Source organism: Sinohyriopsis cumingii, chromosome 2 (genome assembly GCF_028554795.1).
Source record: "Sinohyriopsis cumingii isolate HCF-2022 chromosome 2, ASM2855479v2, whole genome shotgun sequence".
NCBI classification, from domain to species: Eukaryota; Metazoa; Mollusca; class Bivalvia; order Unionida; family Unionidae; genus Sinohyriopsis; species Sinohyriopsis cumingii.
Window position 1 is genome coordinate 56,696,604 of NC_142962.1, and position 14,149 is coordinate 56,710,752.

At 34.0% G+C, this 14,149-nt stretch overlaps 1 long non-coding RNA gene across 1 annotated transcript in view; it reads left to right on the top strand.

Moving 5' to 3' along the window:
* LOC149804920 (uncharacterized) overlaps window positions 1-14,149 on the top strand; it is a 20,354-nt gene extending 6,205 nt beyond the window's left edge. Inside the window, exon 3 of the long non-coding RNA XR_016417101.1 lies at window positions 9,425-14,149. This is a non-coding gene — a long non-coding RNA (uncharacterized LOC149804920). The remainder of the gene's footprint in view (window positions 1-9,424) is intronic.

Sequence of the window (14,149 nt, forward strand, 5' to 3'; positions counted from 1 at the left end):
CACCACCAACACCACCAGACAGATCCCCCGCCCCCTTACTAAATCTGGGCCACTCTGCGCCATAGCCGATACAAAAGCGAAAAAGACCGGAACTTGTGATCTTTAAATAAGGGCTCAATAATATTTATAGTGTGGTCATTATTCCACTCGCAGAAGATCTAGTTTTCAAGTTCCGGAATTCAGATTTCTGTTTACGTGTATCTCAGGTTCATTGCTCTAGTTACAGATGTTTACAAAATTAATATATCCCTTGTTAAGCTAATTTTCCTTTAGCAACTTAAGTCGTATGAGCATGCGAGATTGAAATTCGTGATTTTGCCAGTCAATAAACAAATCGGATCAATTTTTCTTCTATAAAATAGTTATAATCTTATGTCTATAAAATAGTTATAATCTTATGTCCGATGAAAAGTTTTATTTGAACATTTGATCCGTTTTTATTGCTTGAAAAGGCAGAGCCGTACACTTAACATAGTACAAGCTGAGCGTGTGTGCGACTTGGATTTTTAACGTAACGTAGCTTTAACAATTGTTCAGTCATATCGCCACGATATCTACAGTGTGTCAGTTTATAGTGATGCCTAGCAGTGGGGAATCATGTTTGACAAGTTCAAGAGGCACAATAATATTATGGTATGAATGTGACGTCTATTGATACACAAAGGAAGATTTGCCAACACTTCAATGGAGTCCACTCTCTGAATGCAAATTCCACGACAATGAAGATGTGTCCAATTAAAACAAACAAGAAGGTTTTCAGCATCCATATGTCGTGAAAATGGAATGACGAATTACTTTTGTTAGAAATGTTTTCATGGGTTTTAATGGGTTGTATTTAAATAAATATAGCCACTTCGCCATTTCGTGTCGGGCTGGTTTAGTTCCCCTTCTTGATAGGACCGATTCCGGCTTGCATGCGTGCGTTTTGTGATTTCATCTGTACACATACTAACGTGCCAATTTAGTGCATTTGTTTGTTCTCATAAACCTCTTTTAAAGATAATTGGTAAATAATGGTTTCATTTCGTAATTGACCATTTAAGAAAAAGATCAGACACTGTTTGATGTGTGCAAATGTGTGACAGAGCAGTCAGAAAAGCCATTGGGCCGTCCCTGCTTGCAACGTAACACTGAAAACACGGCAAAAACAGTTGTCTCACTAGATTGAAGGTTTCAAAGCTATCATCTCCAGATGCAGTCTACTCTATGGTGTAACACTACAGGTACATATAATTTGTAATAATTCTTACCGTGTCATCGAATTTAACTGCTTTCTTCTCTTTTATACTCATGTATCATTTGTTCTTCGGCAGTGTTTTTTTCTGGTTGAATCATGCATACCCAGTTGTAAGCTCATACATGCTATACGTACTTACGGAGACAATGGTGAACGTTAACAACAAACGAAGACAATTTACATGTTAATATCTGAATTTGAAACTCTACCCGAGATCTTAGGTTTTTATAATGGTTTTTATACAAACCCTTTGCACCTTGACTGGAACCGAGGATCCAATGCATTTTTTAAAATATTGTTACCACTTTTTAATTTAGGAGCACATACATTTGATGGGAATTATTTTTGCTACGGATGTATCCGACCATATTCAGATTGTGGTTTTGTCTCCTACTGTCGACGTATTGTGCCACGTGAACAAAAATAGTTTCGAATATAGAATATAGTTCTCAGTAATTACATCAGAGGTATCTTTCTCTACTGGGCTGAAAAGGCTCAAGGTGTTCCGACTGGAAACGCATTTGGGTCGCCATTTCCGTCTTTTGGATTTAATATTTATCTGTATTAATAGGATTCAGGTAGAATCTAATCAAAGTGATCTCGTGTACTATTACGCTGAGACAATGGAGTAAGGTTTAAATCCCAAGGACAAAGCAGCTTTACAGCAGTGATACATTATGAAAGAATATGAACTATGAGGACAGTGAATCTTTGTTAGCAATAGTTAAAATATATTTTTCTTATTTATTATATTGAGCGTGCAATGCTTCATAACGTCATAATTTTAACAGTAATGAACTGACTTCGTTTCTTGTCGTGTGATTTGCTAGAAACGTTCACGTGATACCGAATGCTAGAATTGTATACCTTAGTAAATTCTGGGCAATACGTTCGCATCCCAATCGATTTCCAATGTACTTCCGGTCAAGCTTTATATATATATATATATATATATATATATATATATATATATATATATATATATATATATATATATATATATATATATCCTTACAACAACAACGTCTTCATCCTGTGATTAAAAGTTTGCAACCCCAGATATAATCTGTGATTAGAAATTCTAATAGTGTAATCACACAGTGCTTTCTGTACTTCAATTTTCACATTTAAAACACAATACAGAAACACACAAAATAATCTAGTACTTTGGCAATCAGATAGTTTATTTATAATTGCCACTAAAGAAAATTACTTCAGTAATATTAGCAAATATCAAAAGACATTATTGTACTGAACTGTTCATTATATTGGCAAAATCAAAGTTTGCTTGTTCGTTATTGCTGATTTTTGTGCAAATGATATATTCCTTTATTGGAAACAGACTTTATTAATTGCATGCTATACGCCTTTAGCGAACATACGTTCAAGTCTTTCGAAATTTAATTGCGTTCCTATGAAATATTAGATATTCGGGCACGATCAAATCGAGTAGATCAGATTTAAACGTTCTTTCGGTCGGGCCTTCAAACTTTAATTTGTACCTCGATAGTTTATTTTATCCACACGACAAACTGATCAAGAACTCACCCTTCAACTTGTAATGAAAATTAAAACAACCACATAAAGAATTCAGGCAATTTGCAAATCAAATGATGTATAATGATATGGATTTTGGAACCTTTTGCACTATATTAGTGTAATTACAAAATTCATTAATTTTCAAATTGTGTCAGCACGCAGGAGCATAATAGGTCAAATATTTCCTTTGCTTTGGTTAAATTAGCACTATCACGTTCACGTGCCAAGAAGTCGAGATCTTTAATACAAGGATGACAAAACCGATTATGATTTATTTGTCCTATACATAATTTATTCACCTTTGTGTAATTATGCTGAAACAACTGAAACCTCATTCCATTATTTCTTTAATACATGTCATCTATCATCAATTCTTGTTGAAACTAATTTGCTTGTCTGTGCATTTAAATCTGAACAATATTTATAAACAAAAAGTCAAGTTGACGATTTTCGCAGTATACATGTCAAGATTTTATTTCCCTAGTTTGAGTATTGTGTGCATCCCCTCTCTCTCTCTCTGTCTCTCTCTCTCTCTCATTTTTGTAATTAATGGGCTTCATCTAAGCTAGAGAAGTTGAAGCGCATGCCCCATGTGATTCATGCTAAAGCAATAAAATAAACAAAGCGAGACAGATTTGTGTAAACTTTCGTCTGCTTTTAACAATATTTATATATTAACAAATTGCACCAAGAATTCTTTGCAGAGGGAATTTAAAGACCGACAAGAACTCTTCACTCTTATACAACTGTGTGTTAAGGCATACTATCCAAGTTCAACACAAAGCAAACATATGGATGTGACGATGTATATGGCTGGGGTGGGGTGCTCCCAATATTTTATTTAAACTATTATAGAAGTCCCAACCAGGCTCTCTTTTGTTGGATGTTAAATTTAGTGAAAGACGAAGGTTAGATGATTAAATATACACAACGGTTGATATTCAATGACTACTAGTTAAATAACAATTCAAGAATCAAATAACTAAAATTTCCAATTACACTATTTCCGCTCGACCCTTTAATAAGCCTATTGCATCACTTGATTAGCAGTGTGAGATTGATTTCCACCTGTCCTTGTTTTTCTACTCGTCTGTTGCATCCTTTCTCTATATTATTTCTCCTAATTCCTTCTCCTCTTTCTCCTCGACCTTTCTCCTAATTCCATTTCCTCCTCCTCCACTTTCTCTAGAATCCTCTTCCTCCTCCACTTCCTCCTCCACGACTACACGTCTGTCGACTTAACCACTCCGGTGGCTTAGTGGTTCGAGCGACCGCATCGGGTGCGGGAGGTCGCGGGTTCGAACCCCGGCCGAGTCATACCAACGACTTACTAACAGCTGCCTCGCTAGGCGCTCAGCATGAAGAGGTTAGTGTTAGGACTGGGGACTGGTCCGTCTTGTGTCACCATAATGTGACTGGGTGGGACATCATGCTAGATGTTAGACATCGCTATTCACTAAAAACTGCCAGTCTGCAGACATCGTAGCGATATGACTGAATGTTTTTAAAGCTACGTTAAAAATCTAGCTCACACACACACACACTTCTGTCGACTTCGACTGTCTCGGCTACAGTCTCAATTCCGTCTCCAACACTTGAAGACTTGGGACGCAATGAAACTGGAGGTTCCCTGTCCCCTAAAAAGCTTCCTGTGAAAACACAAGGGCGGTACAATACATTTCCTTAGCCCTCTCATCTCACACTACACACAGCCTATCATCAGATAACGACTATTAAATTTCTTCGGTCACGCATTCTTCACATCATGGTACCCATATGTTCTTGTATATTTAAAACAAACGTTGTAATACAGCAAGGTACCAATTACTTCTTATACATACATCAATAAATTCCTTCACATCAGTACATATTCCTAATCCCGTTATACTAAACAATATCACAACAATCAGACGCATTTCTTTATCTTACAACTCAAACAAAGTATGCAAATATTCAAATATCCATGCTCTGATATATGCGTACATCTATAGTAACTAATCTTACATACTTCAACCATTTTCCAAATGCACAATTCAAGCATGTGTAAATTCTAACATAACGCACTAATAAATGCATCGGTTTACTACGAAGTAACTAAATAGCATATTACAAAATAATTTTCTTACTACAAGCTAGCAATCTGCATAATTTTCTGCGTAAGGTTCAAGTCCATTTCTCAAATACGCATGTAAATGAAACACTACAAAGCCAATTATACTTACTAAACGATCCAAGTAATTAAGCGCACATACTACAGATAATTACAATTATGATGCCGTAATATCCTGCAAAAATGGAGCAAATAACTTACTGACCTTTTCGAAGCTTTGTCTTTCCTTAAAATCTACCTCTATGTTCTCCCGCCAGATTACGAGTGGCTTCTTTTCTCGGAGTAAACCCTACTGAACAGCAATCCTTTTAGGAGAATATTGAATTACTATTTACGATTCAGAAGATATCATTCGGGTCTGAATTGTAATCACGCCCTCTGTCTCAAGTTTTGATTGGATTTCGCTGTGGACCGATCAAATCAAACTTAGTGGACAATGTCCGTCTCGCTGTGTGTCAACGTGGGGACGGATGAAAACACATCCCGTTCACTTCGTGGACTTTCCATTTGATCCTTGGAATAATCTTTAACATATAGATGTGATAACGGCAAGCCTTTGTTAAGTGATGCTACTGGTCGCCTTGGCCAACTCAAGTTTCCGGTATCTGGCTGGTCATGGTAACATTGCGTAAGAGTTGAACACTAATCCTGCGGCAATGTTTAGAGATCAAACACAAGGCCGCGGTAATATTCCCAAGACAGCTAGAATATAGCTTATACATGACTTTATAGCTGGGGCTTAGCAAATGTGACAATGGATGTCAGTAACTTTAACTTCATAAGGTTTCAAAGGTGTAAAATAAATGAAATATCAGATATTCAACAGCAAGAGAATTTGTAGACCGAGTTTCCTCTGCTTGGAAGTTGCTTTTATTATATGACCATTCCTGTCCATCTCGAAGCTAGAGCGTGACGTACATAAAGTATATGTGAAAAATTGTTTTTGTAATGGCATAAGTTATCAGGAACTTGCGCGAATTTAGAAAGTAAAATATTAAATGCGTTGATAGTTGGAACATCCATCTTCACATCTCCAAATTGCCCTTTGAATCAAATACCCACGCAGTTTGCCGAATTTCCTACGCTTACGCTGATCACTTTCGCACTTGTCACTGTGTTCGATTTGTAAAGAAAAAGAATTTACCTGAATGTCCTCACTAGTTATCTTGGTTAATTGAGCAAAAGTGAGTATGTCTCAGACATTGTTAAAATAAACTTTTAGTTCCCCTTATTTTGGTGTATGGTTGATGAGTACTTTGGATTTGAGAGTATTCAGGTTGGTGTTATGTGCATAATAGTCTGCTAACTCCTCTTTGTCATATTCACTTCCTGGGCTTCAGAGGTAAATCTATTAAAAAAAATAAACAATAATTTTTGTGTAGTTTTACAAGTTTATTTCACAATTGCTTTTAGTGCACTTTCAGAAAATGATAAAATTTATTTTCCTTTTTTTAATAACAGCTACATTTTGTGTGCTTTGGATTAGTTCAGATTCATTTTTCGAGTTAACTAAAGCAACCACTTCGAACAGCTGTCAGCTTTAATTTCAGTCGCAGTACATGAAAGTGGCATAGAGGTATGCCAAAAATTATTCATTGTGCTCTCGCAAATGCACACAACTTTACCGTATACGTGTCCTTCTTTCAGAAGTACTTAATAAATGGGGGTGAGAACCTATAGGTATCTCGCGCCTAATAATATGGGTTATTAGCTTCCTGTCCCGTGTATCAGCTCACACGGGTCATTTTAATGTTTCTCCAAAGTTTCTTATCTTCGTACAGGGTTAAAAAATTTAAAGAAAAACTTATTCGCCTTATTTTACCCACTAGTAATTCTTGTTATAAGAACAAATGCGTATATTCAAAGAGAGATTTCAAGAGCTTGGAATTTTCTTTAATTTGATATCTAAATGATGGGGGTTCATTTGGGTTTGAGAGTACGCCGCTGTGCCTTTCCTTTTGATGTGTATATCAAAAATGATTGTTTAGCTATTATCACTTCCTGAACGTTAGAGATAAATTATTTTAAACAATAGCCGTTAACTTTTTCTTTTGTAATTGTTATATTTTTTAATTTTACGTGTGCAGTTAAAAAAATAATGCCTACATTGTAAAAATTCTTTTATTTTAAGGACATACAAAGTTAAATAGATTTTCCCACCACACTGAAGCATTTTTCATATCGTGTGTCTGCTACAGACAGCACATGGGTTTATAAATAGTGATTAAAAATAAATGTAAATCCAATTAGATGAAAGCCGTGCATTGCGTCCTACTTTCTCTACATTCCAGAATAGGTTTTAGTTTACAAGATAACCAAATATGGAATGTAGTGACCCGAATGAGCTGTGTCGATAAATCAGAAGTAAATAACCTTAAAGCTAATATGGCATGTAATGTCTCGCATGAAATTTCACGCGAGTATGCAAGTAATCAACTTTTAGTACCAAATGGAAACTGAAGGTAAATCCTTCAACTTCCTGACATAAAAAAACTGTCAAATCTGTTTTTTTTTTATTATATACACACCATAATCTGTCTGGGAAACTGAGAGCAGCAGCACAATAATACAAAATTATTTCCAAGACAGAGTAGACTCGGTCTTGGAAATTTTGTAAATTTGGTTCTAATGTTATATGAGATTTAAATATAAGATGTAAACAAACACTGCAACAAAGATGCAAAACAATCGCACTCGGAAGTTACGCCTTTTGAATCTCCAGAGAGATCAAACACACCCTTAAAATGATCAATTTGTTTAAGTGAGTTCTAGTAGATTTATGATCAGAAAAAGCAACCAGTGAAATGAATCACCAAAATTTGTTACTCCCGAATTGTAAGATTTGATTGACATTTGAATCTCTTATGATTGCACGCCTTGGCATAAAAATGGAAATGAGTGTTTAATGTCCGGCAGAAATTCTCTAACAAAATAAATCGATTATGTACAATACTTCAGAGAAATCAGTCGAAATGGAGTAATGTTTCCATGCCATGGTGTTTAATTTTGTTGTGTACGTAATATCAAAATAAATGATTTACTGAAATAAAATTGCTTTTCCTCAATGTAAAAAAACTGACGGGGAACAAAATGTGAAATGCTTTGGTGGTTTTCCTCATCAGATATATATTTACATGCCTTTAAAATACTTAAATTAAACTGTTTTGTCGATGGTTCAACGAGATTACTTAATATTGATAAAAACGTCCGTTGCTAGCAACCGGAAAAAGAGATAGTTGTTAATCAAGTCGCTCAAGCTTACATAAACCTTACAAATATCTGACCATTCTAAGAAACATTTTACTAGTGCACAACATCATAATCACTTAGAATACCCCGGACGATTCTGACACCATCAACATATAGGGTATATTATAGGATTTATATTATCCTAGTAGCCGAATGGAATACCTCGGCGATCCCTTCGCTGGTACCCGGTCTAAATTGTCAAACCAATAACATTGACCTTCAATTAGTACAATCGGTGTTATTCGATTAGTTAGTCATTGACGTCAATTCAATGGATTACCATAACGGTTAGTTCAGAAACTTCCACCAGAACTCTAGTGATTGTTGGTAGCGACCTGTTTTAGATTATCGTCCAAATGCCAAGAACAAGTTCTCAGATGTTCCTCATTGTGTTCGCCCTAACAACTTCAGTTAATCATGAACATAAAATAAGGCGCATCAACGCTCAGCATGATCCGACACTTTTGCTCTTGTCTATTCCCGCCTAAAAGATGGCGTGGATTATCAACCTTTGAATGAGGTTCTTTATTGTTTTCGAACCAAGTTCCTGGCATTAGAGTGAAAAGAACCATAAAAATATTGAACTCGGGTCTAGAATCTTGTTCTATTTTCTCGCCCAAGTATACACAGAGAAGGTCATTTCCATCATTGTCGAACTACTTTCAAGGATTGTATTACACCCAAAGTAAATTGGTTTGTTGCCGAGGAAAGACTGTGCCAGAACTACTTTGAAACTCCGTGACACAGCAAGGTACGAATAGTGTGATAATTGTTAGCGGCGTTACAGGACATGAAATAATAAGGAAAAACAACGACGAAAGCTTCATCTCAATGACAAGGAACAATGCGAACGAAATGAACGGCACTGGAGTAATGTTGATGTTATGGTCTTTATTAGTTGTTTTAAAAAATACGGATTTTTCGCCAAATCTGTGCGGTCACCCTGGAATCTACTATGTAACGAGAATAGAATACATTTCCAACGTGTTATATATGTAAAATTTATTTCAAACTATATATATATATATATATATATATATATATATATATATATATATATATATATATATATATATATATATATATATATATATATATATATATATATATATATTTATTTCTTTTTTCTGCAAATCATTCATTACCTCCCTGATTATACATGTATTTATTCTCCTATATGTTTTGAAATGAATGGCACTGGTTCAAGTCTAGGAGTCACTGAAAGCAGTTTATACCAGTCAAGTTTATCTAATTTTGGGTTCTAAAAGTTATTGCCTTTTCTCTTTCAGGTCGTAGCTCTGCTAGCATCCATCTTTGTATCAGTTATGATTGTAATAAATATGGCTGAATCCAAAGGATTGTTGGACTACGCATGCGATCCCAGAGAAGCAGAATTGTCATGCCTTATGGGATGTCTAGGCTGCTTCGAATATTATGGCGGCGAAATGTACAACATGGCGGCTTGCTGTAAAGAATGCAAACTGACAAGAGCCAAAGTCATCGATGATGGTCCAGTGAAATGTTCAGCGAGGTTCATCAAGATGTCGTGGATGGCGAGGTTCGGAAAATAGGACTAAACCTATGAGCAAATAAATATTTTCGCACACAAATCATCTCTGTCATATGAGTAAAGACCTCAGCGTTAAATGTATTCCTATCTACAGCAAACAGTCAAATCTTCTGTATGTAACCTCCGCTTTCCTTGCCCTTCTGAATACAATATTGCAAATTTTTAAGCACATCTTCCCCCTCTCTCCGCAGGGTCCAACCCGTTGTACATTCATACACTTCGAACAATGCAGAATGGTACAGAAGTTTTAGAAATGTTGAAGTACTTCGTCATTTAATCCATATTGCCTTTCTAGGCAAATGCATTTATATCAACCACAACACCACAACACGAGACCTAGAGGTCACACGGTACTAACTGTATGTAAAAATGGGAACCAGTCTGGAAATGGGTGAACTTAAAATAGAGTAAATATGGGTTTGGCTGACTAGAATTGGTTGATAATGAAAGTAATTTTGTCGGGAAAAGAATCTTTTTGAGAGTTTTCCTAGCTGTAACTGGAAAAAAGAGACATTGTTTTCTTGATGGAATTTCAGTCCTTTAACAGTCTTGAGCTTAGAACACGCATTGCTGAAATTAGCACCGGACTCTGGTGAGGAAATGAAAGCATATGTTTCAAACACATGTAGGTCCAGAAAATGCCGCGGCTCATATCCTTTTCTCTACACAGAAGCTGTCAAACAGGTTTCATATATGCTGATAAATATAGGATTGATCATGAGCACTCAGAAATTTAAAGTTATTGAATTTTTTTTATATCATGGAGTTTGCATAGGTTTACTCTGAGAAATGAATTAGTACCGTGAGTCCTAGACGGTCCGTTGACTGGAAGTGGTGAAGCTGGAGGAAGGTTTGAAGCTCGAATTTCAGCTTGTTTAAAACATCAGCCTTTATAAATAAGATCCGACTCATGACTCTTTTTAACTAAGCGTCTAGAAGTGATAAAACATGATCACAACAAGAAATTCCAAAAGCAATGCAATGTCTTCTGGACTCTATTTCTTGATTATTTTGTTTCTTCTCCGACATAAATAAAATACCATTAATTTAAAATTTTTTTGATAGCTCCGTCGAATAGTTACATATTGCTGAGGTGTTTATATTTTGGTTGAATCAAAAATAAATTGTAATCTCAAGATTACATCCCATGTCTCCATTGGCACTAGTACCCCTGAGGTGGGCGTATCATGTCATCTCGTTTGCTGTTCTTGAAACATGTGAAATGGGGAATAGTTTCGGTTTTTGTTTTCTTTATTTCACATAACGGCGAGGGTTGCTGGCAATGAAAACCAGTTAATCCTAATTAAGATTTATTCGTTATATTTTATACCTACTCAAAACCAGTCAATCCTAATTAAAATTTATTCGTTATATTTTATACCTACTCAAAACCAGTCAATCCTAATTAAAATTTATTTCGTTATATTTTATATTCACTCAAAACCAGTCAATCCTAATTAAGATTTATTCATTATATTTTATACTCACTCAAAACCAGTCAATCCTAATTAAAATTTATTCGTTATATTTTATACTTACTCAAAACCAGTCAATCCTAATTAAAATTTATTCATTATATTTTATACTCACTCAAAACCAGTCAGTCCTAATTAAGATTTATTCATTATATTTTATACTCACTCAAAACCAGTCAATCCTAATTAAGATTTATTCGTTATATTTTATACTCACTCAAAACCAGTCAATCCTAATTAAAATTTATTCGTTATATTTTATACCTACTCAAAACCAGTCAGTCCTAATTAAAATTTATTCGTTATATTTTATACCTACTCAAAACCAGTCAATCCTAATTAAAATTTATTTCGTTATATTTTATATTCACTCAAAACCAGTCAATCCTAATTAAGATTTATTCATTATATTTTATACTCACTCAAAACCAGTCAATCCTAATTAAAATTTATTCGTTATATTTTATACTTACTCAAAACCAGTCAATCCTAATTAAAATTTATTCGTTATATTTTATACTTACTCAAAACCAGTCAATCCTAATTAAAATTTATTTCGTTATATTTTATATTCACTCAAAACCAGTCAATCCTAATTAAGATTTATTCGTTATATTTTATACTTACTCAAAACCAGTCAGTCCTAATTAAGATTTATTCATTATATTTTATACTTACTCAAAACCAGTCAATCCTAATTAAGATTTATTCGTTATATTTTATACTTACTCAAAACCAGTCAGTCCTAATTAAGATTTATTCGTTATATTTTATACTTACTCAAAACCAGTCAGTCATAATTAAGATTTATTCGTTATATTTTATACCTACTCAAAACCAGTCAATCCTAATTAAGATTTATTCGTTATATTTTATACTCACTCAAAACCAGTCAATCCTAATTAAGATTTATTCGTTATATTTTATACTCACTCAAAACCAGTCAATCCTAATTAAAATTTATTCGTTATATTTTATACTTACTCAAAACCAGTCAGTCCTAATTAAGATTTATTCATTATATTTTATACTCACTCAAAACCAGTCAATCCTAATTAAGATTTATTCGTTATATTTTATACTCACTCAAAACCAGTCAATCCTAATTAAGATTTATTCGTTATATTTTATACTTACTCAAAACCAGTCAATCCTAATTAAAATTTATTCGTTATATTTTATACTTACTCAAAACCAGTCAATCCTAATTAAGATTTATTCGTTATATTTTATACTTACTCAAAACCAGTTTATCCTAATTCAGACTTATCCGTTATGTGTTACTCAGAGTATGTGCTCTTTCCAAAATAAAATAACCGCAATGACCCTAGTTTGTCTCAGTGTTTTGGAATTCTCCTTCCTGAGATTGTCAGTAGAAATCGTTATTACTGTTTGTTTGGCGGGATATAATATTTTAGTGAATAATAAATAAAAAAATGTCCAGCAGGTATTGAATATTGTGAATTGTACTGAAATTGGTCTTGCTTTATCTCTGACGAAAATCTCTCTATCTCCCTATATATGCATCCTTCACATATTTTAATGTTAACTTCTGTTTTAGAATACACATCTGTTTATGTACAAGCTTCAGCCATTGTCTTTATATTGTATATAAATCTACATTCAACAGGCATGTATATGCTTACAAGAATGAATAATTTTATACAGAGAAGACTCCTACACTTAACATAAATATGAAAATTATAAATTGTATACATATGAAAGCAGTAAAGATGTTTCAGACTGCGGTTTAAATATAATATTAATAAATCTCTAGTGTATAAATGCGATAATCCATTTTTTACATTAAAAATTCCTGCCATAATATAGTGAGAACGAAAAGAAAAAAATTGTTCCCTTTTATCCTTGATAAGGCGTGTAGTTGATAAAAATGGTAAACGGTTCATTAGCTGCCAGGGGCTATTCAGTAGCTTTTTGTTTTGTATTTCTTGTTAAATACATTAGCCAGGCTTTAATTAGCTTTGTCCCTAAAGCTCATTAAGTTGCCGATTGAATGCATTGGCAAGTCAGGCTCTAGGCTTATCACTTCAAATCAAAAATAAAACGAACGGTAGATCATGGTCTAACCTGTTTGCAGGTAGACGCGCGGTGTACACGGTAAAAAACGGATATTTTCACTAATTTTAGAGGTGTTCCAACTGTTTCCTGACCTTTTCTGAGGCAGTCTTTCATAGAGTTGTTATAAGGGTAAATAAAAAGACAAGCAAATAACCACATTTCAATATTTGTGTGTACTACATTTCCAGGGCTAACAGAAAAGGTTAGCCGCAATATATCGATTTCTTGTGCATGGTTATACACCGAAAATGACATTTTTTCATGTACTTTGATATGTGATATTGTCATTCCTGGGGCTGCTTTTAATTTTTGTTTAAATATCGCAACCATCCTCTTCCTCCTCCTCTCTCACTCTCTCTCTCTCTCTCTCTCTCTCTCTCTCTCTCTCTCTCTCTCTCTCTCTATATATATATATATATATATATATATATATATATATATATATATATATATATATATATATGTCTGTTTGTGTGTAATGTAATTATTTCTGAAGATAATAATGAAATTATAACTATTATTGGCTTTATTTATGATTTATTTTGAATGTTCATGAATAGCATATTAAATTACAGAGTAAGACCTAAGGTTAAGAACTGACCTTATTCAACCACGTCAACAATCATTGCTAGGTATCAACCCTCTGTTCAGATAATGTGTCTGTCTGTGTGTGCGTTTTTATTATCCTTAAAATTTCATTTCGTTGCTGGAAGTGTCAGTGAATTAAGATTTTAGCTTATTCAAGTAATCAACGCTCAGATCAGATAATGTATGTTTGTATGGATTTATGTACCAGTAACATACGTCATTTCCTGTAAAATTTTATTCCGTTGGTTAAAATGTAGCTAGCTTATGGTTTTCGTTGGAATGTATTAAATCAGGACAATATC